Below are 24,149 nucleotides of genomic sequence, written 5' to 3' on the forward strand. Positions count from 1 at the left end.
AAAAAGCATTTGATTATATTTGGCATACAGGACTGTTCTACAAAGTTATTGAAAGTGGTGTAGGGGGTAAAACATATGACATAATTAAATCAATGTATACTGGCAATACGTGCAGCATTAAAATTGGTAAGAAAAGAACAGAATTCTTTAACCAGGGGCGGGGCCTTCGTCAGGGTTGTAATCTGAGCCCTGCACTCTTCAATATTTACATCAATGAATTGGCCACTATTCTAGAAAAATCCTCAGCCCCTGGTGTTAGTCTCCACAATTCAGAGGTTAAATGCCTACTCTTCGCAGATGACCTATGCCTGCTGTCACCCACAGCACATGGCCTACAGCAGAGCCTGGACCTGCTAGAGCAGTACTCCCAGACCTGGGCCCTGGCAGTAAACCCCCAAAAGACTAAAATTATGATTTTCCAGAGAAGATCCAGATCTCAGGGAATTAGACCAAAGTTCTCAATTGGTACAAAATATATAGAGTACTGCACACACTACAATTACTTAGGTTTAAAAATAAGCTCAACTGGACACCTTAATGAGGCAGTGAATGAACTGAGAGAGAAAGCACGCAGGGCATTCTACGCCATTAAAAAGCAAATTCAAATTGAAATACCTATTAAAATTTGGCTAAAACTAATTGAATATGTCATTGAACCAATTGCACTTTATGGCAGCGAGGTGTGGGGTCCACTTGCAAAACAAGATTTCATCAAATGGGACAAACACCCCATTGAAACCCTGCATGCAGAGTTCTGTAAGATTATCCTACATGTCCAGAGGAAAACTACAAACAATGCATGCAGGGCAGAATTAGGCCAATATCCACTAATAATAAAAACTCAAATAAGAGCAATTACGTTTTGGAAACATCTAAAATACAGTGACCCCCTCTCATATCACTACCAAGCCCTGCAATGCCAAGAGCTGAGCAAAGAAAAGAGTCCCCTCATCCAGCTGGTCCTGGGGCTGAGTTCACAAACCTGTTCTACTAACACACTGAAGCCTCAGGACCAGAACATCCAATCAATCAGGATAAACCAAATTACAACACACTCAAAACAAAACTATATTGCTTATTGGGAAACACAAGCACAAACACAAAGCAAAATGCAGTGCTATCTGGCCCTAAATCGACAGTACACTGTGGCTAAATATTTGACCATGGTTACTGATCAAAACCTTAGAAAAACCTTGACAAAGTACAGGCTCAGTGAGCACAGCCTTGCCATTGAGAAGGGTAGACACAGGAAAACCTGGCTCCTGTAGAGGAAAGGCTGTGCAACCACTGCACAATAGCAGAACCTGAGACGGAGCTGCATTTCCTGACAAAATGTAAAAAATATAAAACAATTAGAGAGTGTCATTTCCCCAAATTTGAAACCCTTATTCAAGGTTTCAAAGACCTCTCTGATGAGAGTAGGCTACTCGTCCTGTTGGGGGAGGACGCAGAGAGTTGTGGGTTGGCAGCGCACTACATTGCTGCCTGCCATAAGTTGAGGGACAGTGTCTGACAAACCAATCAACCTGCACATGTACTCTACTGTATGTTTATTGTATGTTTATTGTTATTGTTGAATGTATGGTTATTTTGACACTTGGTTATTGTTGTTACTGTTGTCCCGTTGACAATTTTGATTCTCATTTTTATTTCTATATTGTAAATATCCAAAATAAGCTTTGGCAATATGTACATTGTTACGCCATGCCAATAAAGCACATTTAATTGAATTGAGTTGAATTAGGAGAGGTAGAGAGAGAGAGAGAGAGAGAGAGAGAGAGAGAGAGAGAGAGAGAGAGAGAGAGAGAGAGAGAGAGAGAGAGAGAGAGAAAGATGGTTTGGATCACTCTCCCATTATTATCCTCTCTCTTCCTCTGACTGAGGAGATGTAAACAGTTTAGAAAGTACACAGCTGATGATTCCTTTTATCCGGGTGTAATGTCCTCACCCTTCACTGCCACAATCCAAACATGATACCTCACTATGAAAACACATCGAGTTCAGAGGGACTGGGAGGCTGGGAGTAATAGGGGCTCAATGGTTAGCCTGCCTCTGTTTAACGTTGGCTTTCAAAAAGATCAAGCGGAGTGGCCATTTTGTTTGATTGTCCACTTCCTCCGTGGCAGAGAGGCCAACAGGACATCACAGGCTCAGGTCATTATAACATTACTTCTGCTTTATTGACTTTCCAATCCCCAACTCACAGTTTGTCCCCTTGACCCAGGATGAGAGAGGAGCAGTGTGTGTGTGTGTGTGTGTGTGTGTGTGTGTGTGTGTGTGTGTGTGTGTGTGTGTGTGTGTGTGTGTGTGTGTGTGTGTGTGTGTGTGTGTGTGTGTGTGTGTGTGTGTGTGTGTGTGTGTGTGTGTGTGTGTGTGTGTGTGTTGACTCCCTGCTTCCCCGCCTGGCAGTGGAATCACAGACACACAGGGGTTGAGGGCAGGGGGAGTGACTGAGCTCCGCTCCTCTTCCATGGGCCTCACCCCTGGGTGAGCAAGCTTCCTCTCCCTCCCGGACTTATCCCCATGAACACACTCCCCCAGATAACAGCCCTCCCTCAGTACAGATACACAACAACATCAACACACTCCCCCAGATAACAGCCCTCCCTCAATACAGATACACAACAACAGCAACACACTCCTCTACCAACTCAGGCAGAAAGAACATGCTTTCTTTTACAGCACTGTGAAAGGGTTGTAAACACACAAACACTCACACAAACACACAAACACAGTTAATATATACACACATACTTTCACACAAACCCACACACAGATGTATGTACATACACACACATCACCACAGATGCTGCTCCAGCACTTGATCATTAAGGAATGCACCAACTGTTGTAGATAATATGGTGCCAGCTCCCATTCTACTCCACCCCTCCCACTTTCCCTCCTCCTCCTCCTCCTCCTCCTCCTCCTCCTCCTCCTCCCCTCCCCTGAGAGTGGCCGCTCCCTGACTCCTCCATACTGCACCTCCATCCCCAACCCTGGGCCAGACACAGCCTGCCAAGCCCTCACACAAGACAGCCTACAGCTGGAATGTGCAAGAGAGCCTGCCTGCTTGCCTGCGCTTTCTCTTTTCCACCTGGGAGAGTGAATAATGGCCTGGATTAGTGTATAAAATAACTTAGAAACACATTTCAATGCTCCAACAGCTTAGAACCAAATAGGCATACCCAAATGAAAATATTGCTGCTATAATTTTCATGCAGGCATACTTTAGGAAAACACACAAAATGACTCAGTCGTCTGGCTTATTTCACAGCAGTCTTAGAAATGCTAAACCATTTTTAGAGGAATTTAGATTAATAGTAGTGTGTGTATGTGTGTGCTGTTTTAATTTCTCAAATTCCTGTCCGTCTTCTCTGGAGAGATTAAACATGCCAATGGAAACACTGTGTTATATCAGAATAATAGTTAGTGTCATATTAAGATGTGAGCAGTAGGTGCACAGTGTCAATTTTTAGACAGCGCTTGTAACATATCATACAACTATCACACCTCATTGGTCTTGTAATCAAACCCAGATATATTTCATAGGAAAAGGTAGAATATTCAAATCCAGGTTATTTATATTGAAGATCTTAAAACCAACACAATGTTTATATTGTATGTTGCATTGTGGCTGTCAATATCACTGGATTTCTGTCTATCTTTGTGGGGATAGAGATACCAAAGTCTGCAGAAAGTGGAATCATGTAGTTGGCTTGTCATTGAAAAACGCTTGAACAAGATAAATTAAGAGTCCCTTTGAGCTTATTTTCTATTTTCCTAAGAGGGACTCTTAAAATATCTCCCTCTCTCTTTCTCCCTCTCTTCCTCCCTCTCTTTCTCCCTCTCTCCTCTGAGATAAAAGGCTGTGCAGCTCTGGAGCCCATTGAGACAGGATGAGAATGGAATGAAAACAATAGCTCTTATCAGACTCTTATTTACATTTTCCCAGCGTCCCCACGGCAGACAGCTCAGCTTGTCACTGAGCCCGGCCGGCCCCACTGGACCCGTACCAACTTCCTCCGTCCTCCGGCCCCGCCGATACCACAGGCCCCTGGGGACCCTCGCCAGGCAGCAACCCCCACTGCTCTGCCACTAGCACAGATAGCAACATACGAGACAAAACTACTCCAGAATGTTTCCGGAATGTGTTCCCCTGGAGGAGGAAGTGGGGAGTGGGCCCAGCCCCCTAAGACTGTCTGTTCTTCCTCATTGTGTGTTCTCTAGGGCTTTACGGAGCTGGATACATGCCCCGCCCCAGCTCAACTTCTTCCAAGTTTCTTGCTCATTTCCTAGCGGCACCCATGTTGCAATGTAAAGCTTGCCAATGACCTGATACTGCCAACTACAATATGTTTATATCTACTATCTCCATTGTGATCTGGTACACAGCTTGTTCATGCAGCTATCCTGTAATCTGTCTGATGTGGGTGAAAAGTCAGAGGGATTGAGACACCTAGAGCAAAGATGAGCTGACTACATTAGACTTAGTCTTTCACTACATTCAAACATGAACTAATGGTGCTCATAAATCTGAACAAAGGGATGTTTCTGGGCTAGTGTTTGGTATAAACAAGGCTTTCAGCACCTGGCACTGAGCACTGCCAGAATCCCATGTTGAACAGAAACCACAACAGTGTAACCCTAAGAGGCAGGTAAGCACTGCTGACAATCTTACCTCCAGCCTCTTTAGAAGATCAAATAAATAAAAGCTCATCTCTCTGTCTCTCTCAAACATTTTAAAGCAACCGTTTATAAAGCTGAATTAGTGTTTTATTGAGCATGTTGTAATAAGTTACTGTTAATAAAGTGAGTGCAAGCTGGTCATAAAGACTTCTGCATGTGCCAAGCTGGGGGAGAGTTGTTAGCTAATGTATTGTTTTATTGCGGCCCTAAACAGAGTGGTTCAATCAGAGTGTCATCGGATGCACCGCACGGTTAAGTTCAAATCACCAAGAGGAAAACACAGACGGCACAAATAAATACACTAACAAGCAAATCAAACCTTGTCAATTTGGATTTGAAATGGTCCGTAAAAATAATATCTTAATGATTCATGATTCATGTTGTTATCTACTTGGGAAATGACTTTAACGATTGGCATTGGGGTATCAACCAAGAACACATTAAATAAAGCCACGCGAGGCACAATAAATAGGCAACCTCGTGTCTCATATCTTCTGTGTGTTTTATCATACAGTCCGAAGGATAGACAGAGTGAGTTGTACCCATAGGTGTTTTCCTCCCTGCGGGGGCAGTAGTCTCTGGGTGTCCTCCTGTCTGTCTCTCTCTCTGTCTCTCAGTGGGCCATGCCCGGTGGCCCTATGCCAACACATCTGTCCCTCCCTCCCTCCGCTCCGTGCCCTCACCACCCTGCCTGCCTGCAGCCTGCAGCCCACTCACTCACTCACACGCCTATTGTAATCCCTCAACAGGAAGAAGCGATTCCCCTCATCAATCCTCCTCAACACTGAGACCCACACAGGACAGAGAGAGAGATCCTGAAGGATGACAACACAACCCTGACCCGGCCAGGAATCCAGCCAGCATCCCACTCTCTGTCTGTCCACCAGGTCCCGCTATCACTGCTGCTGCTTCAACATACATACTGTAACAGCCACTGACAGTAGGCTTTATTTCTCAGGCTATGATATTCTCTCTACAAATACTGTATGTGACTAGTGGCTGCTAGTGGAGTGTTTGTTTTGCTCTAAGTGACGGCTCATTGTGGTGGAGGATGGAGAGAGAGCTATCTGTGAGAGTCACAGCAGGCTCAGCATCAGCCCTGTATACAGTATTAGTGGTTAGAGCCTCTGACGGGAAACATGCCATTACTAAATCAATGATCAACTGACATTGGCCAAATAAATGATTTCCTCCTCAGTATGGCGGAGCCTTATAAACAGAGGATGTGGGCTGGATGGAGGATAGCTTTTATTAAGGTCCCAGCGAGAGGCAGCGTTTTAGAGTAGGAGTGCTCTCAGTGAGCTAGCTAGAGGACTCGCTGAGTTGGAGGACACACTTGTACAAATAGTGGTAGTTAGGTTCATAATTATCTTCAGAGAACTTTTAGAGTGCTTTTAATAATATTGGCAAAAAGAAAGGCTCCTAGAATGAAAGTGTTAGGCTGAAGCTATACTGTAGGTGTACAATTATGTCAAGGTTAGGAGAATATAGCAGGTTTTTGTTCAATTTGTTGAGGGCAACGAGTCAATTTGGTGAGGGCAACGAGTCAATTTGGTGAGGGCAACGAGTCAATTTGGTGAGGGCAACGAGTCAATTTGGTGAGGGCAACAAGTCAATTTGGTGAGGGCAACGAGTCAATTTGGTGAGGGCAACAAGTCAATTTGATGAGGGCAACAAGTCAATTTGGTGAGGGCAACAAGTCAATTTGAAGCTATTCTTCTCCACTCTAAATGAAAATACCTCATTCTATTATCTATTTAACTCAGGGCTGAATTTGTAACCCTGAGAATTGCTCAGTCAGATCCGGTCCTACACAGACAATATGAATCCCGTTCCCCAGTCTCTCCACTCCCCAATCTACCTCACTCTGTATGGACCCGTTCCCCAGTCTCTACTCTCCCCAATCTACCTCACTCTGTATGGACCCGTTCCCCAGTCTCTCCACTCCCCAATCTACCTCACTCTGTATGGACCCGTTCCCCAGTCTCTCCTCTCCCCAATCTACCTCACTCTGTATGGACCCGTTCCCCAGTCTCTCCTCTCCCCAATCTACCTCACTCTGTACGGACCCGTTCCCCAGTCTCTACTCTCCCCAATCTACCTCACTCTGTATGGACCCGTTCCCCAGTCTCTACTCTCCCCAATCTACCTCACTCTGTATGGACCCGTTCCCCAGTCTCTTCTCTCCCCAATCTACCTCACTCAGTATGGACCTGTTCCCCAGTCTCTACTCTCCCCAATCTACCTCACTCTGTATGGACCCGTTTCCCAGTCTCTCCTCTCCCCAATCTACCTCACTCTGTATGGACCCGTTCCCCAGTCTCTTCTCTCCCCAATCTACCTCACTCTGTATGGACCTGTTCCCCAGTCTCTACTCTCCCCAATCTACCTCACTCTGTATGGACCCGTTCCCCAGTCTCTCCTCTCCCCAATCTACCTCACTCTGTATGGACCCGTTCCCCAGTCTCTCCTCTCCCCAATCTACCTCACTCTGTATGGACCCGTTCCCCAGTCTCTACTCTCCCCAATCTACCTCACTCTGTATGGACCCGTTCCCCAGTCTCTACTCTCCCCAATCTACCTCACTCTGTATGGACCTGTTCCCCAGTCTCTCCTCTCCCCAATCTACCTCACTCTGTATGGACCCGTTCCCCAGTCTCTACTCTCCCCAATCTACCTCACTCTGTATGGACCCGTTCCCCAGTCTCTACTCTCCCCAATCTACCTCACTCTGTATGGAGTCAAGATTTACAAAAATATTCTCACTAACTCTGAGGGAATCTTGTGAATATCTTAATCACAGAGGCAGCAAAAACAAGACCCCATCATCGCAGCAAATAAAACACAATAATTACAAGAAGCCGGCAGAAAAGTGAAACGCTGTGAGAAAACATGTTTTGTCATTCCACCGGTAGTTCCAGAGACAACAGCTGTTGGATGAGGAATGCAGATCCTCCTGAAGTCTCCATAATCATGGCCTTATTGAAGGGAGGACAAAAAGGGCACTAATTGCAAGGGAGCAATCTAAACGTAATAGGTTACACACTCCCGGGCGGCAGTGCACAATGCAAACGCTAAAGAGAGGAGAGAGAGAAAAAACAACACTATTCTGTGTACAACAGTGGCATCGTTGCTCATTTTCAGGCAATTACCTTGCCTCCTTGTCAACAGTTTTAATAACCTCTTACCATTTCCACAAGACTTTTTGCTTCAGTTCAATAATTTCAGCTCTTTAATATGCAAATGCAGCCGTTGGCATGCATGGGTGAAGAGGCCTGGCTCCTTAAGATGTGCCAGTACATTGTGGCGCACCTGCACCTCGGGAAAAGCTTGATTTAATTGACACCTAATACTATTCATTATTCCACTTGGTGAGCATCCCTGTTAGTCACCTGTAGGCTCCCCTATAGACACCATCCCAGCTTGCCAACAGCCACTATAAATAGAACACAACCAGCCTGGGATATTCTGCAACTCAGGCTCATGGAGGAACCCCTCACACACCCTTATGTCCTTACACACTCACGTCCTTAAGCCTAACGGGTGTGGTCTGGGCTCTCTGTTACAGGTCAGGGGTCATTGGAAGATTTTGCTAACGACATGAGGATAACGTTAAACAATCACTGACCTGTGCACACACACACTTAAAGGGACCTTGAGAGCCTAAAGGTCCACCTGGATGTACTAAACCAGAAGACATTCAACTAAATCAAAGGGCAAAAGCTGCAATCCTCATGTACAGTGGTATGTGTGTGTGTAACATAGACCTAAACATAGACCTAAACCTAAATCTCCAGGAAGTTTTAACGAAAGGTGTATTTGTAACAATCTGTTGTAGGTTAGTAGGAGAAATGTCCTGGTTGGCCAGGGGCTGTTAGTGCTGAGGTAACCACTCGCCCTGCTTTCTCTTTATCCATAGGAGCTGAGGTGCTAAGCCTACAGCAGTGACCCAGTCATTCCAGGCTCTGGTATCCGCTACCCGCCCAAGGCTCCACAGCTGACCTCTAAATAGGACACGTGTCTATCAAGCAAACTGTATATGAATTAACCGTCCCCAAGAGGCTTCACCTCTTGAGCAGGGCAACACGTGACCTCTCCCAATCCATTTTACTGCGGGACTTTGTGGCAATCAGCCTTGAATTATTAAAGTGAGCAGTGAGCAATGATCAATTCATGCAGCCCCAGCCTGTCGTCCACGAAGCAGTACTTCAGCAGAAACTACACAGAGAACACTGGGAAATGCTTACAGACAATGCACATAAATGTGAAATATGTCAGGCCTGATATGTCAATAATGTAAACTGTTAAGGCTGAGGCGAAGCTAATCCAAAGGAAATGCTACCAGAGGACGGGGGTGAAGAGGCTCCAGCCTGGTTAGATTCCCTCCTTCATTAAGTGTGTAAAAGCGTGAGATTTCTGCACTCTCTCCATCCTGTCTAGACCAGAGGGACTGGCTGGGGAGCAGCATCTGGCCAGCCTGCGTACATGGAGAGGAGTGCCAGCTACCTTGCCCCCTAGGAGTGGGTCTCTGTGCAGCCTGTTATGAGATAGTGGTGACCATATGAAAGAACTGTGTGTGAATTATAAATGTGAGCCGGTCCACAAGAGAAGAGAGGAGAGGCAGGCAGTGAACACCGCAGTACTGCCAGCCAGCAATCTGAAAGGGCCCCTGGCCAGAGAAGGGCTTGGATGCAGCTTAAAACACAACCCTAAAGCTCTCTTATCTACATGAAGGAGACAGAGAAAATACGAAGTTGAAATAAGAAAAAAGAAAGATAGCAAGAAGCTAGGAAGTATGCAACCCAAGGAACCTGGAGAAGGAAGAGGGGGAAAAAATCCAATCAAAACTTAGTGAGGGGAGATGAGGAGCCAAGATAAACCAGGACTCAGAGCCCCCAAAACTGCAATCTCCTCTTAAGCCGGAGAGTGGCAGCTGGCAGAACAGCTGGTGAATAGGATTAATGTCAGAAGAATGAAATAAAACTCAACATATGTCCGAGCCTGAGGTGTTGGGACTGTGCGTGATTGTGCCCCCGGTGGATGCCATGTGTGCAGCTGGAAGGAGCCAGCCGCTGTGCTCTGCCGTGCCGTGCTGCTCCACTGTGCTCCAGACTCCAGCTCCTCTCTCTCTCTCTCTACCCCACAAGGTCACTTTTAACAACTACCACAATTAAATGCTTGGATAGCAAAATGTACTTTTTCTTGCCCCCTCCACTCCTCTCTCCGCCCTATTAAGGCAGCTGAGGTTGTTGCTATACTACATTTCTAATAATAATAATTTAATTAAAATTTGTATTAATGTGTAACACAAGGACATCAGTAGGGTTCAGAGCTTATTCCAGGACGCTCGAGGTACAGTAATTGGAAAGTTTAAGACATTGTTTTCTGGTATTTCTATATAGAAATAACTGAAAAGCAAAGAAAAAACTGAAAAGCAAATAAATAATCAAATGTTTTCCTCCTTCAAACAGACTGCCTTGAACCATAAAAGAGCACGTTGAATACCTTCTAAAGTTACACAGCCTATACCTACACCGGAAAGTTTATCAACTGATAATGAAGGCTTATTCAGATAGGAAACCAAAAAATAAGAACATGTAATGAACACCTTGCTGAAATGAAGTAGAGACAGCTTAAATCACACATTATGATAAACATAAAAATAAGCAAGTCTGTCTTAGGAGGTAAATAAATGAAAAGTAAAATGATACGGAGGAAGGAGCCAGTGCTGATGAGGGTCTCAACACTGTGAAGATGAGCATTACGAGGGAGATGTAGACTTAATTTGAATTTATAATTTCCATTTGATGTCGGTAATCATTAGGGTCCACACACTGTAATAAATTATAATAATTTCACACGAGAATTAAATTACTGGGTACCTTGCAGTGGAGACGATTTTTGTTGGGTACCCTGCAATCTAACTGTCAGATATAAACTCTGCTGCTAATCAATGCTCCAAAACATTCCCATTTATTCATCTGTGTTAAATGAATAGAAGTGTGTGGATAACGCTGCTTACTGTGATCATGGCTGCTCAATGGGATTTACTAAATTAATGTGTGCCTGAGACTGTACAAGGACAAAAAAATACTAATCGGATCCACATGAATGATTAAATGTGCAGTGAAGCCAAGTGTCTGGCATAGCCCCCCAAACTTTATTTTATCTTAAACGTTTAGAGGCAACGCCGATGTGCTTCACAGATTCCTCTGCATTATACACAGAATCTAAATGCTGCCTTAATAAAAAAAAGAAGTGATACTAAAGTGAAAAAAGAAAGACTTTACAAGCATGGTAATACTGATATAATGTTATAATGTGCTCTCCAGGTCCATCCAGGATATTTCATCCATGATAATTACAGGTGCATACTATGCTTTTAGGCTTTATATTACTTTACTTGATTTTCAGTGTGTGTAGGTGTGTGTGTGTGTGTGTGTGTGTGTGTGTGTGTGTGTGTGTGTGTGTGTGTGTGTGTGTGTGTGTGTGTGTGTGTGTGTGTGTGTGTGTGTGTGTGTGTGTGTGTGTGTGTGTGTGTGCAGATATGTTGAGAACATGGCAAAAGCATATACAGTATCTGGTACCGTACATATAAATTCAACAAGATTACTTTACATATAATGATTTAGGACATACAGTGCCTTCGGAAAGTATTCAGACCCCTTTTTCCACATTTAGTTAGATTACAGCCTTATTCAAATAATGTATTTAATTGTATTTACTCATTAATCTACACACAATACCCCATAATGACAATTTTTTGCTAATTTATAAACATTTTAAAACAGAAATATGACATTTACATAAGTATTCAGAGCCTTTACTTAGTATTTTGTTGAAGCACCTTTGGCAGCTATTACTCGAGTCTTCTTGGGTATGACGCTACAAGCTTGGCACACCTGTATTTGGGGAAATTCTCCCATTTTTCTCTGCAGATCCTCTCAAGCTCTGTCAGGTTGGATGGGGAGCGTCACTGCACAGCTATTTTCAGGTCTCTCCAGAAATCTTCGATTGGGTTCAAGTCCGGGCTCTGGCTGGGCCACTCAAGAACATTCAGAAACTTGTCCCAAAGCCACTCCTGCGTTGTCTTGGCTGTGTGTTTAGGGTCGTTGTCCTGTTGGAAGGTAAACCTTCACCCCAGTCTGAGGTCCTGAGCGCTCTGGAGGAGGTTTTCATCAAGGATCTCTCTGTACTTTGCTCTTTTCATTTTTGCCTCGATCCTGACTAGTCTCCCAGTCCCTGCCGCTGAAAAGCACCCCCACAGCATGATGCAGCCACCACCATGCTTCACCGTAGGGATGGTGCCAGGTTTCCTCCAGACGTAATGCTTGGCATTCAGGCCAAAGAGTTCAATCTTGGTTTCATCAGACCAGAGAATCTTGTTTCTCATGGTCTGAGAATCTTTAGGTGCCTTTTGGTAAACTCCAAGCGTGCTGTCATGTGCCTTTCACTGAGGAGTGGCTTCCGTCTGACAACTCTACCATGAAGGCCTGATTGCTGGAGTGCTGCAGAGATGGTTGTCCTTCTGGAAGGTTCTCCCATCTCCACAGAGGAACTCTAGAGCTCTGGCAGAGTGACCAACGGGTTCTTGGTCACCTCCATGACCAAGGCCCTTCTCCCCCGATTGCTCAGTTTGTCCGGGCGGCCAGCTCTAGGAAGAGTCTTGCTGGTTCCAAACTTCTTCCATTTAAGAATGATGGAGGCCACTGTGTTCTGGACCTTCAATGCTGCAGGCATTTTTTGGTACCCCTCCTTCTGTACCTCGACACAATCCTGTCTCGGAGATCTACGGACAATTCCGTCGACCTCATGGCTTGGTTTTTGCTCTGACATACACTGTAATCTGTGGGGCCTTATAAGGTATCTTTTTAAAAGTTTTATAAATTAGCAAACATTTCTAAAAAACTGTTTAACTTCGTCATGTGGGGTATTGTGTGTAGATTGCTGAGGATTTGTATTTATTTAATCCATTTTAGAATAAGGCTATAACGTAACAAATGTGGAAAAAGTCAAGGGGTCTGAATACTTTCCGAAGGCACTGTATATATTCAAATAAAACTTTAATTTGTCTAATTAAGGGGCGCCTATTTGCTATTGCAGTCTGTGACATTCTCAGTTTCTACCAAGCAGCAATTAAAGATGTTTATGAACCAGCTCTGTTTACTGGGATGTCAGAGTTCAGGATGTACACACATTGCTCTGTGGACGGCGAGTCCAAAGGTCACTATTTTTAGATGACGACCTCCATTCTCTAACCCATACCCCGCCACACACACACACACACACACACACACACACACACACACACACACACACACACACACACACACACACACACACACACACACACACACACACACACACACACACAAAATTATGTTTTAGTTTACAAAGTAATTGAGCCATGATCTGAACAACTGGTACGGTGCCAAAATATTAAATTGGTTAAGTCTAAGCAGCACTGCATGTACAAATGTTCTCATATGCAAGGTCTCAACCAGTTTTTGTATTGAATATCTCTATCTCTGAGACTGAACACAATAGACATTTATGATGCTAGGCCAGCCAGACCAGGGAGAATTAGGATGATGAAGTAACCATAGTACTTCAAAGGTTAAGAATTCCAATTTCTAGGAAGTCCCCTTCGCTGGCCCACAGCTAAACGTCTCAATGCACTATTGTTCCAAAATGGTTCTGCAACAATGGGAGCCGTATTTTCCTTTGAAACAAACCATCCCCTTTCTCTGGGATCCAGAGCCACACGGACTGAGACAAGCTGTGCAAGGATGGAAGAATTCAGATCTCATGTGAGGCTGAGCTCATTGCCCAGCCATGACTTTAACAAAAAGTTAACAACACAAGTCTTACGGTAGCCGCCATGAAGCCAACTGGCACCCAGGAGAGAACTACAAACAGACAGGAAGAGTTGGAGAGAAGAGGGGAGGAGAAGAGGGGAGAAGAAGAGGGATGGAGAAAGTGGGGTGCCTCACCACACAAATCACTAATTGCAGCATTATGATAAGTGGTACTGAGTTACAGGAAAATGTCATTCCAGCCCAGCGATCATTAATTATAATCCAAAGTCATAATTTTAACCTATCATTGGAACTTCATGACATGTAATGGATGCCAGGGTCTTAAAACATATTAACCACTCGACCTCCGCAGGCTTAAAATTATATCGGGGGCACTCCCAACGAGAGATGGTGTTCGCCGAATAATTATAATCATCAGCACTCAAGCTTTGCACCGCAATAAAACATGTTCCTATCCGTTTCTTCTGACATCCTAATCTCATCTTTTGGCACATGTGAAATGTTATTGAACAAGGCGGGAGAGAAAGAGAGTGAGAGCAGACATTTGTTTTATCACAAGTGATTAAACAGTCTGTTCAAGAGGCAGACATCAAAGTGGAGTGTAGAATATTCATGCTCAGTGTTAGGTGGAAAACAATGCAAATATTGTACAAGGAGGATCTGTGTAATTTGTCATGTCTGTCTGTACCGAGGCAGATTTGCTAGCTGGATGGCTGACGTACCATAGTCTTATAAAACAAGCATGCGATGTGCCCTGAAATCATTAGCAGGCCACAGGGGCCGTCTGTGCCCATGGTGTGGGTTACATTGACACTATTTTCATCCCCGGTCAGATGACACCAGCTCTTTTGTCCAGTTATGTGTGGAGAATGCCTGGGAACCAAACGCCAAGGCTTGGACAGAGATACTGGGCAGAGACTTTCCCAGTATAACCCCTCTCAGACACACACACACACACACACACACACACACACACACACACACACACACACACACACACACACACACACACACACACACAACCCTGTTCTAATGTCCTACTGTCCATCCAACTGGCCCATGTCTGCCCCCCCCCCCCCCCCCCCCCCTCCACACACACACCTCCCATCTCCCCCAAGCTCCAGGCTGATTACGTAAAGCCTGTCCATGCCGGTCCCTGTTCTGCATAAAGGAGTCTGCTATTTCCAGATCCACAGCTCCAGCACAATGACAGATTTAGGAGCATTAATGGGCTCTGCCTTCTTGTGTGTCAGCATTCTGCCCTCACTGTAGCATTCCAAATACTGAGGGGTCACATGAAACAGCCAGGCTATTAAAGCTGCTGAAAGTGTAGTCTCCAGTACACTCCTATTCTATACAAGCTGTTATTCTACACTGTTTTGTCTTTTAGTCTGTTTAAAGTAACATTGAAATTCATAGAACAAAATACATAAAAACTCTTCCATAGCTTCTCAATCATTTTTAAAATGAAGCACTATGTGGGTGGCTGTACTATAGGTCTGGCCAGAGCTGAGATCCAGCTGATGGGATGCACCTATGGGGAGTGTGTCTGAACACAAACAGGCCTCTGTAAGGCCCTGGCTGTGATTTGTCTCCCTAAGACACCCATTTCCTCCTATCAGGGGGTTCCTGTGCAGCCACTGGGCCAGCAACACAATGGGAGCGTTGTGCTCCTCAGGCGCAGGGGGACAGAGTCAACAGCTGAATCCCGGGAAGATGGCTCCCGGAATGCTTCACAGCAGTTGCTACTGTTGACCAATGGGAATATGAGAAGAGGGAAGGTGATCCCAATGCAGCGAAGAATGGCACACTGAAGAAGCAGCTGCTTGTTTTGTCATCTCAAAGAGGGAGAGCTCCACTTTAGACGGATTTAGCTACAACCCCCTATGCTGTTCTTGTTCTGTCAGGACTCCCCTGTCTCTCCTAACTCCTAGGAGGCAGTCGTGGTGTGGTGTGTATGGGTTCTGTTTGGACTGCATACTAAATCCATCGTTCAGAGAAGGCAGGCTGGAGAGTGAGAGTGGAGCGTGCTCCCTGTGCCCCACACTTAGCCATGTCATTTAGCTCTGGGCTCTGTTCACTAGCCTGGAGGCAGAGGGGCAGTGCTGTGGCAGGAGAGAGAGGGAGGGGAGGGGGAGATGAGGGAGGAGTTTTGGGGGTGAGAGAGGAAGGGGAGGAGTGGTAGAGCTGGTATCTTTTGGTAAAAGTTTGCATGTCAGGCTGGCAGACTGCCCGCGGCATACAGCCGAAAAATCTATTTAACGTCTGCTTCACAGGGTGACAAGAGGTTTGATTGGCAGAGTGCAGAGAGCAGCTTTTGATCATGTGTCCTAACAAGTGATTCCAGCTCATGTCTCTTCAGCCTGAACAGCTCCACATTACCTATTCAAACAAAAGTGACAGACCAGAGCACTGCTCCACAGGGCTGGCAGACCACGCCATGGGCCAAGAATGAACACAGGCACACACATAGAGAGAAAGAGAGAGAGAGAAAGGCACACACATAGAGAGAAAGAAAGAGAGAGAAAGGCACACACATAGAGAGAAAGAGAGAGAGAGAAAGGCACACACATAGAGAGAAAGAGAGAGAGAGAAAGGCACACACATAGAGAGAAAGAGAGAGAGAGAAAGGCACACACATAGAGAGAAAGAAAGAGAGAGAAAGGCACACACATAGAGAGAAAGAGAGAGAGAGAAAGGCACACACATAGAGAGAAAGAGAGAGAGAGAGAGAGAGAAAGGCACACACAGAGAGAGAAAGAGAGAGAGAGAAAGGCACACACATAGAGAGAAAGAGAGAGAGAGAAAGGCACACACATAGAGCGAAAGAGAGAGAGAGAAAGGCACACAGAGAGAAAGGCACACACATAGAGCGAAAGAGAGAGAGAGAAAGGCACACACATAGAGAGAGAGAGAGAGAGAGAGAGAGAGAGAGAGAGAGAGAGAGAGAGAGAGAGAGAAAAGCACACACATAGAGAGAAAGAGAGAGAGAGAAAGGCACACATAGAGAGAAAGAGAGAGAGAAAGGCACACACATAGAGAGAAAGAGAGAGAGAAAGGCACACACATAGAGAGAGAGAGAGAAAGGCACACATAGAGAGAAAGAGAGAGAGAAAGGCACACACATAGAGAGAAAGAGAGAGAGAGAAAGGCACACATAGAGAGAAAGAGAGAGAGAAAGGCACACACATAGAGAGAAAGAGAGAGAGAGAAAGGCACACACATAGAGAGAGAGAGAGAGAGAGAGAGAGAGAGAGAGAGAGAGAGAGAGAGAGAAAGGCACACACATAGAGAGAAAGAGAGAGAGAGAAAGGCACACACATAGAGAGAAAGAGAGAGAGAAAGGCACACACATAGAGAGAAAGAGAGAGAGAGAAAGGCACACACATAGAGAGAGAGAGAGAGAGAGAGAGAGAAAGGCACACACATAGAGAGAGAGAGAGAAAGGCACACACATAGAGAGAGAGAGAGAGAGAGAGAGAGAGAGAGAGAGAGAGAGAGAGAGAGAGAGAGAGAGAAAGGCACACACATAGAGAGAAAGAGAGAGAGAGAAAGGCACACACATAGAGAGAAAGAGAGAAAGGCACACACACACACATACAGTGCATTCGGGAAAGTATTCAGACCAGTTGACTTTTTCCACATTTTGTTACATTATAGCCTTATTCTAAAATGTATTAAATCGCTATTTCCCCCTCATCAATCTACACACAATACCTCATAATGACAAAACAGGTTTTAAGAAATATTTGCTAATTTACAATAAAATAAATAAACTGAAATATAACATTTACATAAGTATTCAGACCCTTTACTCAGTACTTTGTTGAAGCACCTTTGGCATTGACTACAGACTTGAGCGTCGCTGCACAGCTATTTTCAGATCTCTCCAGAGATGTTCGATCGGGTTCAAGTTCGGGCTCAAGGACATTCAGAGACTTGGCCCGAAGCCACTCATGCGTTGTCTTGGCTTTGTGAACCTTCGCCCCAGTCTGAGGTCCTGAAAGCTCTGGAACAGGGTTTCATCAAGGATCTCTCTGTGCTTTGCTCCGTTCATCTTTCCCTCGATCCTGACTAATCTCTCAGTCCCTGCCGCTGAAAAACATCCCCACAGCATGATGCTGTCACCGCCATGCTTCACCGTAGGGATGGTACCAGGTTTGGCCAGGCGGCCAGCTCTAGGAAGAATCTTGGTGGTTCCAAACTTCTTCCATTTAAGGATGATGGAGGCCACTGTGTTCTTGGGGACCTTCAATGCTGCAGAAATGTTTTGGTACCCTTCCCCAGATCTGTGCCTCGACACAATCCTGTCTCAGAGCTCCACAGACAATTCCTTCAACCTCATGGCTTGGTTTTTGCTCTGACATGCACTGTCAACTGTGGGACCTTATATAGACAGGTGTGTACCTTTCCAAATAATGTCCAATCAATTGAATTTACCACAGATGTAAACAGTTGTAGAAACATCTCAAGGATGATCAACGGAAACAGGATGCACCTGAGCTCAATTTCGAGTCTCATAGCAAACTTATTTTTAATTGTCACATGCGTTGAATACAACGGGTGTAGACTTTACCGTGAAATACTTGCTTACGAGCCCTTAAATTTTTTTTTTTTTTTAAATCACAAGAGGAATAAAATACACAAGAATGGAGCTATATGCAGGGGTACCACACACACACACACACACACACACACACACACACACACACACACACACACACACACACACACACACACACACACACACACACACACACACACACACACACACACACACACACACACACACACACACACACACACACACACGCACGCATACACTCAGAGGCACAAACACTTAGAGACAAAACCACTAAAATACTCAAACATACACAAATACAACAGCCACTGATCAAATATGTCACTTGTATCAAGATAAGCAGGTTGTCAGATAGACAGAAGAGAAGGACAATTATTAAAGGAGAAGACAAGAAGATGGAGCACGAGTGGAAAGGAGAGGAAGAGAGAAACAAGCGTTTGACTGATGTTTGGGGGACTGGGGAGAGTAGAGGAGAGCTAAGTGTTTGAAGCGTGCCTCAAAACCTGCAGGTTCACCTCGAATAGCAGCCAACACATTAAAAAGGCGACTGGGTCTCCAGCCTCATTGCATATGCATCGAGTCAGAGGCTCACACCACAGATCATTATAACAAAGATTCCTATTAATTAGGTGGGATTAAACAGAGCCAGACGACGGGGCAGCTGGATAGAGGGGAGAGGGAACAAGACAGAGAGCTTGTCCTACTATATTATTTCTTAAGCAAACCTTTACGTGAGTCATAAGAACACAACCAGATACTGTGGGCATGAATGAAAATACCTTTCCACAAGAAATCCTGAGCTTGGCTAATAACAATGTATTACGCATACAGTTTCAAAGGGTACAAATCACCTGTAGCCAATTTTACAGTGAGCTTCCATGGCTGAGACAGCAGGATTGGGGCAGAGACTGTGTTAGGACTAAGTCATGAGTTCATCAGTATTAATCAGGCCAAAGGCTTGGAGCTGATCCTATTCTCTTCCAAAGCTTTCTCCCATCCCTGAATCTCATTACACACCCTGTCGTAATAGAGGATAATGACCCTGCCCTTCCTTAGCACACAATGCTGATTACAAACCCACACTCACACTGCAGCACTGCCACAGACACTGGGATAACACATAGCCCAGAGACGGATTACAACTACATGCAGAGGGATGGAGGGAGAGAGAGAGAGAGAGAGAGAGAGAGAGAGAGAGAGAGAGAGAGAGAGAGAGAGAGAGAGAGAGAGAGAGAGAGAGAGAGAGAGAGAGAGAGAGAGAGAGAGAGAGAGAGAGAGAGAGAGAGAGAGAGAGAAGAGATAGAGATAGAGAGAGAGAGAGCGATGGGAGAGAGAGAGAGAGAGAGAGCGATGGGAGAGAGAGAGAGAGAGAGAGAGAGAGAGAGAGAGAGAGAGAGAGAGAGAGAGAGAGAGCGAGAGATGGGGGAGCGAGAGAGAGAGAGCAAGAGAAAGAGAGGGAGAGAGCGAGTGTCACGACTTCCGCCGAAGTCGGTCCCTCTCCTTGTTCGCGCGGTGTTCGGCGGTCGAAGTCACCGACCTGCTAGCCATTGCTGATCCATTTTTCATTTTCCATTGGTTTTGTCTTGTCTTCCTTCACACCTGGTTCAAATCCCATCAATTACATGTTGTGTATTTAACCCTCTGTTTCCCCTCATGTCCTTGTCGGTGATTGTTTGATTGTATGTTATGTGCAAGTTATGTTCTGGTGTGTGACGGGTTTTGTACCCACTTTTATTATTTTGTATATTTTGGTTTTCAGAGTTTTGTGAGCACTTATTAAACGACTCCGTTTATACCAAGTTCGTTCTCCTGCGCCTGACTTCCCTGCCACCAACACGCACCCTTTACAGAGAGAGAGAGAGAGAGAGAGAGAGAGAGAGAGAGAGAGAGAGAGAGAGAGAGAGAGAGAGAGAGAGAGAGAGAGAGAGAGAGAGAGAGAGAGAGAGAGAGAGAGAGAGAGAGAGAGAGAGAGAGAGATGGGGAGATAGATATATACTGATTGGCATTACATAGAGTATGACTGAGATTGAGAATCATACATTCAGATCAACCAACTAAACAGCACGATTTGACCACTCATGTCACACAGTGGAGGCCATCTGCTGCTGACGTGTGTGATCTCTTTCAAAATACTTCTACCTCAGAGAGGAAGGCTGTGATTTGGTGAACTGTCCCTGTGGATGAAGGTGCTGTGGCTTCACACTGGTATGGTAATTAGTCAATAGGCCTTGCTGTGGTCCAGGTGCACTGCTAACCAGATACTCTGACTGACACGGCTAGCTTCTGTTGGCCATAGCCTGGCTCCTGTGCACCATAGTGTGGAGTGTGGATCTCCTCTCAGCTCCAAGGAGGTTGGGTTACTGCCTTGGGGAGAAGTCCTCACCCTTTCACATTAGCAACTGTTCATAGAGTCACAGGTCACCCAGGGTTGCATGTTACCCTCTGAGACAGGACCTCCAGCATGCACACCTGTTCCCAGGGGGTCAGGACATCCCAACTCAATGGGGAGCGACCTCTCCTTCTCACTTCTTCTCCACAGACAGACTAGAGTCATCACAGGAACACTGTGAGATACTGTGTACTGTTATACAGGCCAACCACCAGGTTGAACTGTAAAAGCAGTTCCGTTACACCAGAATATAGATGTTATGTACTGCAATCTCTAGTGCAACCTGAAATCTAAAAAGCCTTGTGTATTTTTTCCATAAGGGAACATAGACCTAGAACATGTTTCAATATCCCAGGCCAGTGTTGGGTTTAGGGTTAGCCTGCAGCCCTGCCACAGTCCTGCCTGAAACATGTCATTCAGTCTAGCCGGCCTATAAACATGGATTAAAATATAACAAACAAGCTTTTAGCAGCAGTCAGAACTATTCCTGGCAATACGACACTATAGTGGCACAGGCAGAGGACTGTTGATGCCCAGGCAAAAAGGGGACGTTTGTGCATGCATGCCTGTGTGTTGACATTCCCTGATGCAAGCAGCAAGTCTCTGTAACAGAGTACACTACAAAGAAGGAGATTAATATCTGACCAGGTTGAGTGCATCACTTTCTGATATGCCTCCGTGCACAGAAACTGCGTTGTGCTCGACAGGCCACCGATAAAGAACAAAGACATGTCTCGGCATGCCACTCAATGCACAATAGAAAGAGACATTAGGAATTCATTAACTGTAAGCAAATCCAATCCAGAGCTGGTTGTGCTGGCAAGGATTCAACCTGTCTGTATAGAGCCCAAAGGAACAGGCTAAAACCTAACAAACACAACTATCACCTGTCCTTGTCTTGGGGACAACACAGTGTTGACTCCCTATAGCCATTATTCATACTTTAGTGCATTATAGGAAGCTGGTCTAACTGCATGTGAATCCAACCAAGGTCACCTTGGATCTTCATAATGGAGACCATTTTTATTTTTCCCTTAATACCTTATACTGACATTTTTAACTCTTGACAAGTGGTGTCTGGAAAGCACTCCATAAATAATGCATTTACAATACCTAGTAAATAAACATTGGGCACAATCGTTAGCCTTCCTGGCCACTGAGTCTAATAGAGTTTTTACAGCTAAGGTGGCTATTCAGCTTAATGCAGTCCTCACTGCTGGGAGGACATTTCATTCATTAGCACAGTCACAAGCACTTAGAGCACTTTAAGGACCAGTGACAGAGAGGACGGAGGAGGGGTGGGAGGGCGGTAGAGCCGCTGAGTATGGCCACTGTGGCGGGTTCAGGCACGGAGCACTGAGATGGCAGCCCAGTTAGGCAAAGTTGCGGTCAACCTCCGTCTGATTGGATTTGAGGGCAGCGAACCCTGAAGATGATATACATTTAATCAACGTTTTGTTGGGGAACTGAAAGAGGCATGGCCGGCCGGCGGAAGGAGACTCTGTCATCGTCTGTTAGGACTGCTCTCTGTCCCAGTCCACAGCTTTACCGTCGCTCAGTAGCAAATATGGCCTCTGGACTAGCACAACGTCACACAATTATCTAAATGACACTTTCTGACTCATTCATCACTAAATCTAAGAGGATATACAATGTCCAGTTTAAACAACTTCAAAGTTAATGGTGTAGTAACAAGTGTCTACATTGTAGTAGGTGAAACAGAGAGGATTCTCATGCCCTCTACCATTAAGGTCAGCAAGCTCAGTCTTGATCCATCATCACAATGAGATGAGATTCCTGACCAGGGACATAACAGGGAGGACTCAGTCAGAATAATGGCAGCAGATGGTGTCTCGCTCTGCTCTGAAGACTCCAGTGATCCAGACCAGTGGAGGGACTAAAGCAGGGTGGATTAGGAGGAACAGTTGTCTCCATGATAGCATAGATTAGATAAGTGATATATTTAGCTCATCGCTGCTTTGTCTTACATTAGCCAGGTCATTAAGGCAACAAATGGTGGCTCTCCAACCTCCTGGTATGCCCGTAATGGGTTAATCCTGCCCTTTCAAGATGCTCACAGAGGCTCTCTATAAACACTGACATAGATTATGAACGGTAACAACAGTTACCCGCCTGCCCTACACACTGTACTCTGTAATATCCCTTCTGATGTACAGCAATCACACAGTCATCTCTACTGATGGAGTTGGTGTCAAGTGTCCACAACGACACTGAATCTCTCCATTCCAGCAGCTTACAGACGACATATTGAACTTCGTGAGCCTCTTGTCTTGTTCTGTGTTCTCAGAAACTAATTTCCTCCAACAAGGGAGTTTATTTAGGTGGTGTTGATGCATGGCGCATGAGGCAGGGCCAGGCTCTTTTATTAACAGGAGATTAAAACAGCTGTACTGCACGTTGAAGCACTCTCTCCTCCCTGCGCTAACATACGGCCCTGGATTACCAGCTGCACTTGACCATTTAAATTACTGCAACAACCGGCCCTCACCAGCTGGGGCTCCTTACCATAACGCACGCCTTCGCCACAGAGGGCTCAGAGGAGTGCGCCCGCCGCAGAAAACAACCCCATCAGAAACCAGAGACACATGAGAGATGTCCTCTGTGCCGAGGGAAAGGTATCATCTCTGGAAAAGTCAAGGGGATGAAACTAACGATACCATTAAGACCACAGGGGAAGAAATACTAGTTAAGATACTGTTTTTACCATTAAACACATACGTCAACAATATCATAAATAATGAATCTGAAGAAATGATCGTAAATCTAGTATCTAATATTGCTAAAATCTAACATCGTTATTAGTAATAGTAGAATTTGGATGACCTAATTAAATGAGGAGTATTAGATATTGGGATGGAGATGATCTACTGAATAATCCAGGATAGTTGATACTGTGCAAAGACCACAAAACAAACACTTTATAAAAAGAAAGCAACAAATTATTTTTAAACGAACGGACGTCTAATTTATTCGTGTGATGTAGCGCTTAAGCTAAGAGCTCCCCAGACGCTGAATGAGACACCAGCGTCCCCAGGGAGCTCCAAGTCTGATTGAATACTACACTATACTACTAGTGCCGTGCTAATTAAGAATGGGGGAAATGTTGTAGCGGCTCTTTCAAACATTTGTTTTTCCGCTGTGCGTTCTTCTTACAGTCTGCAGTCTGGGGGAGAGAGTTGGGAGGTGACAGAAGGTTCTGTTGGGTACTGTGAGATACCATATAGGACTAGGGAGTGGAGGGTTACCATAGGGTGACAGAAGGTTCTGTTGGGTACTGTGAGATACCATATAGGACTAGGGAGTGGAGGGTTACCATAGGGTGACAGAAGGTTCTGTTGGGTACTGTGAGATACCATATAGGACTAGGGAGTGGAGGGTTACCATAGGGTGACAGAAGGTTCTGTTGGGTACTGTGAGATACCATATAGGACTAGGGAGTGGAGGGTTACCATAGGGTGACAGAAGGTGCTGTGGGGTACTGTGAGATACCATATAGGACTAGAGAGTGGAGGGTTACCATAGGGTGACAGAAGGTTCTATTAAGTGCATTTGATATGTGAGGAAATTAGGAAAATTAGGTACTATATGGTACAGTAAACTGAATGAATTAAATTGGCACATGCATCCCTGTTAATAGCCAGGACTCATTTTG

The 24,149-nt window shown here is 45.1% G+C and overlaps 1 protein-coding gene across 1 annotated transcript in view; it reads right to left on the reverse strand.

The window, feature by feature from the left end:
• LOC120025342 (transcription factor SOX-6-like) overlaps positions 1 to 24,149 on the reverse strand; it is a 202,809-nt gene that overhangs the window by 107,271 nt on the left and 71,389 nt on the right. The gene's annotated exons all lie outside the window — the stretch shown is intronic.

Source organism: Salvelinus namaycush, chromosome 30 (genome assembly GCF_016432855.1).
Source record: "Salvelinus namaycush isolate Seneca chromosome 30, SaNama_1.0, whole genome shotgun sequence".
NCBI classification, from domain to species: domain Eukaryota; kingdom Metazoa; phylum Chordata; class Actinopteri; order Salmoniformes; family Salmonidae; genus Salvelinus; species Salvelinus namaycush.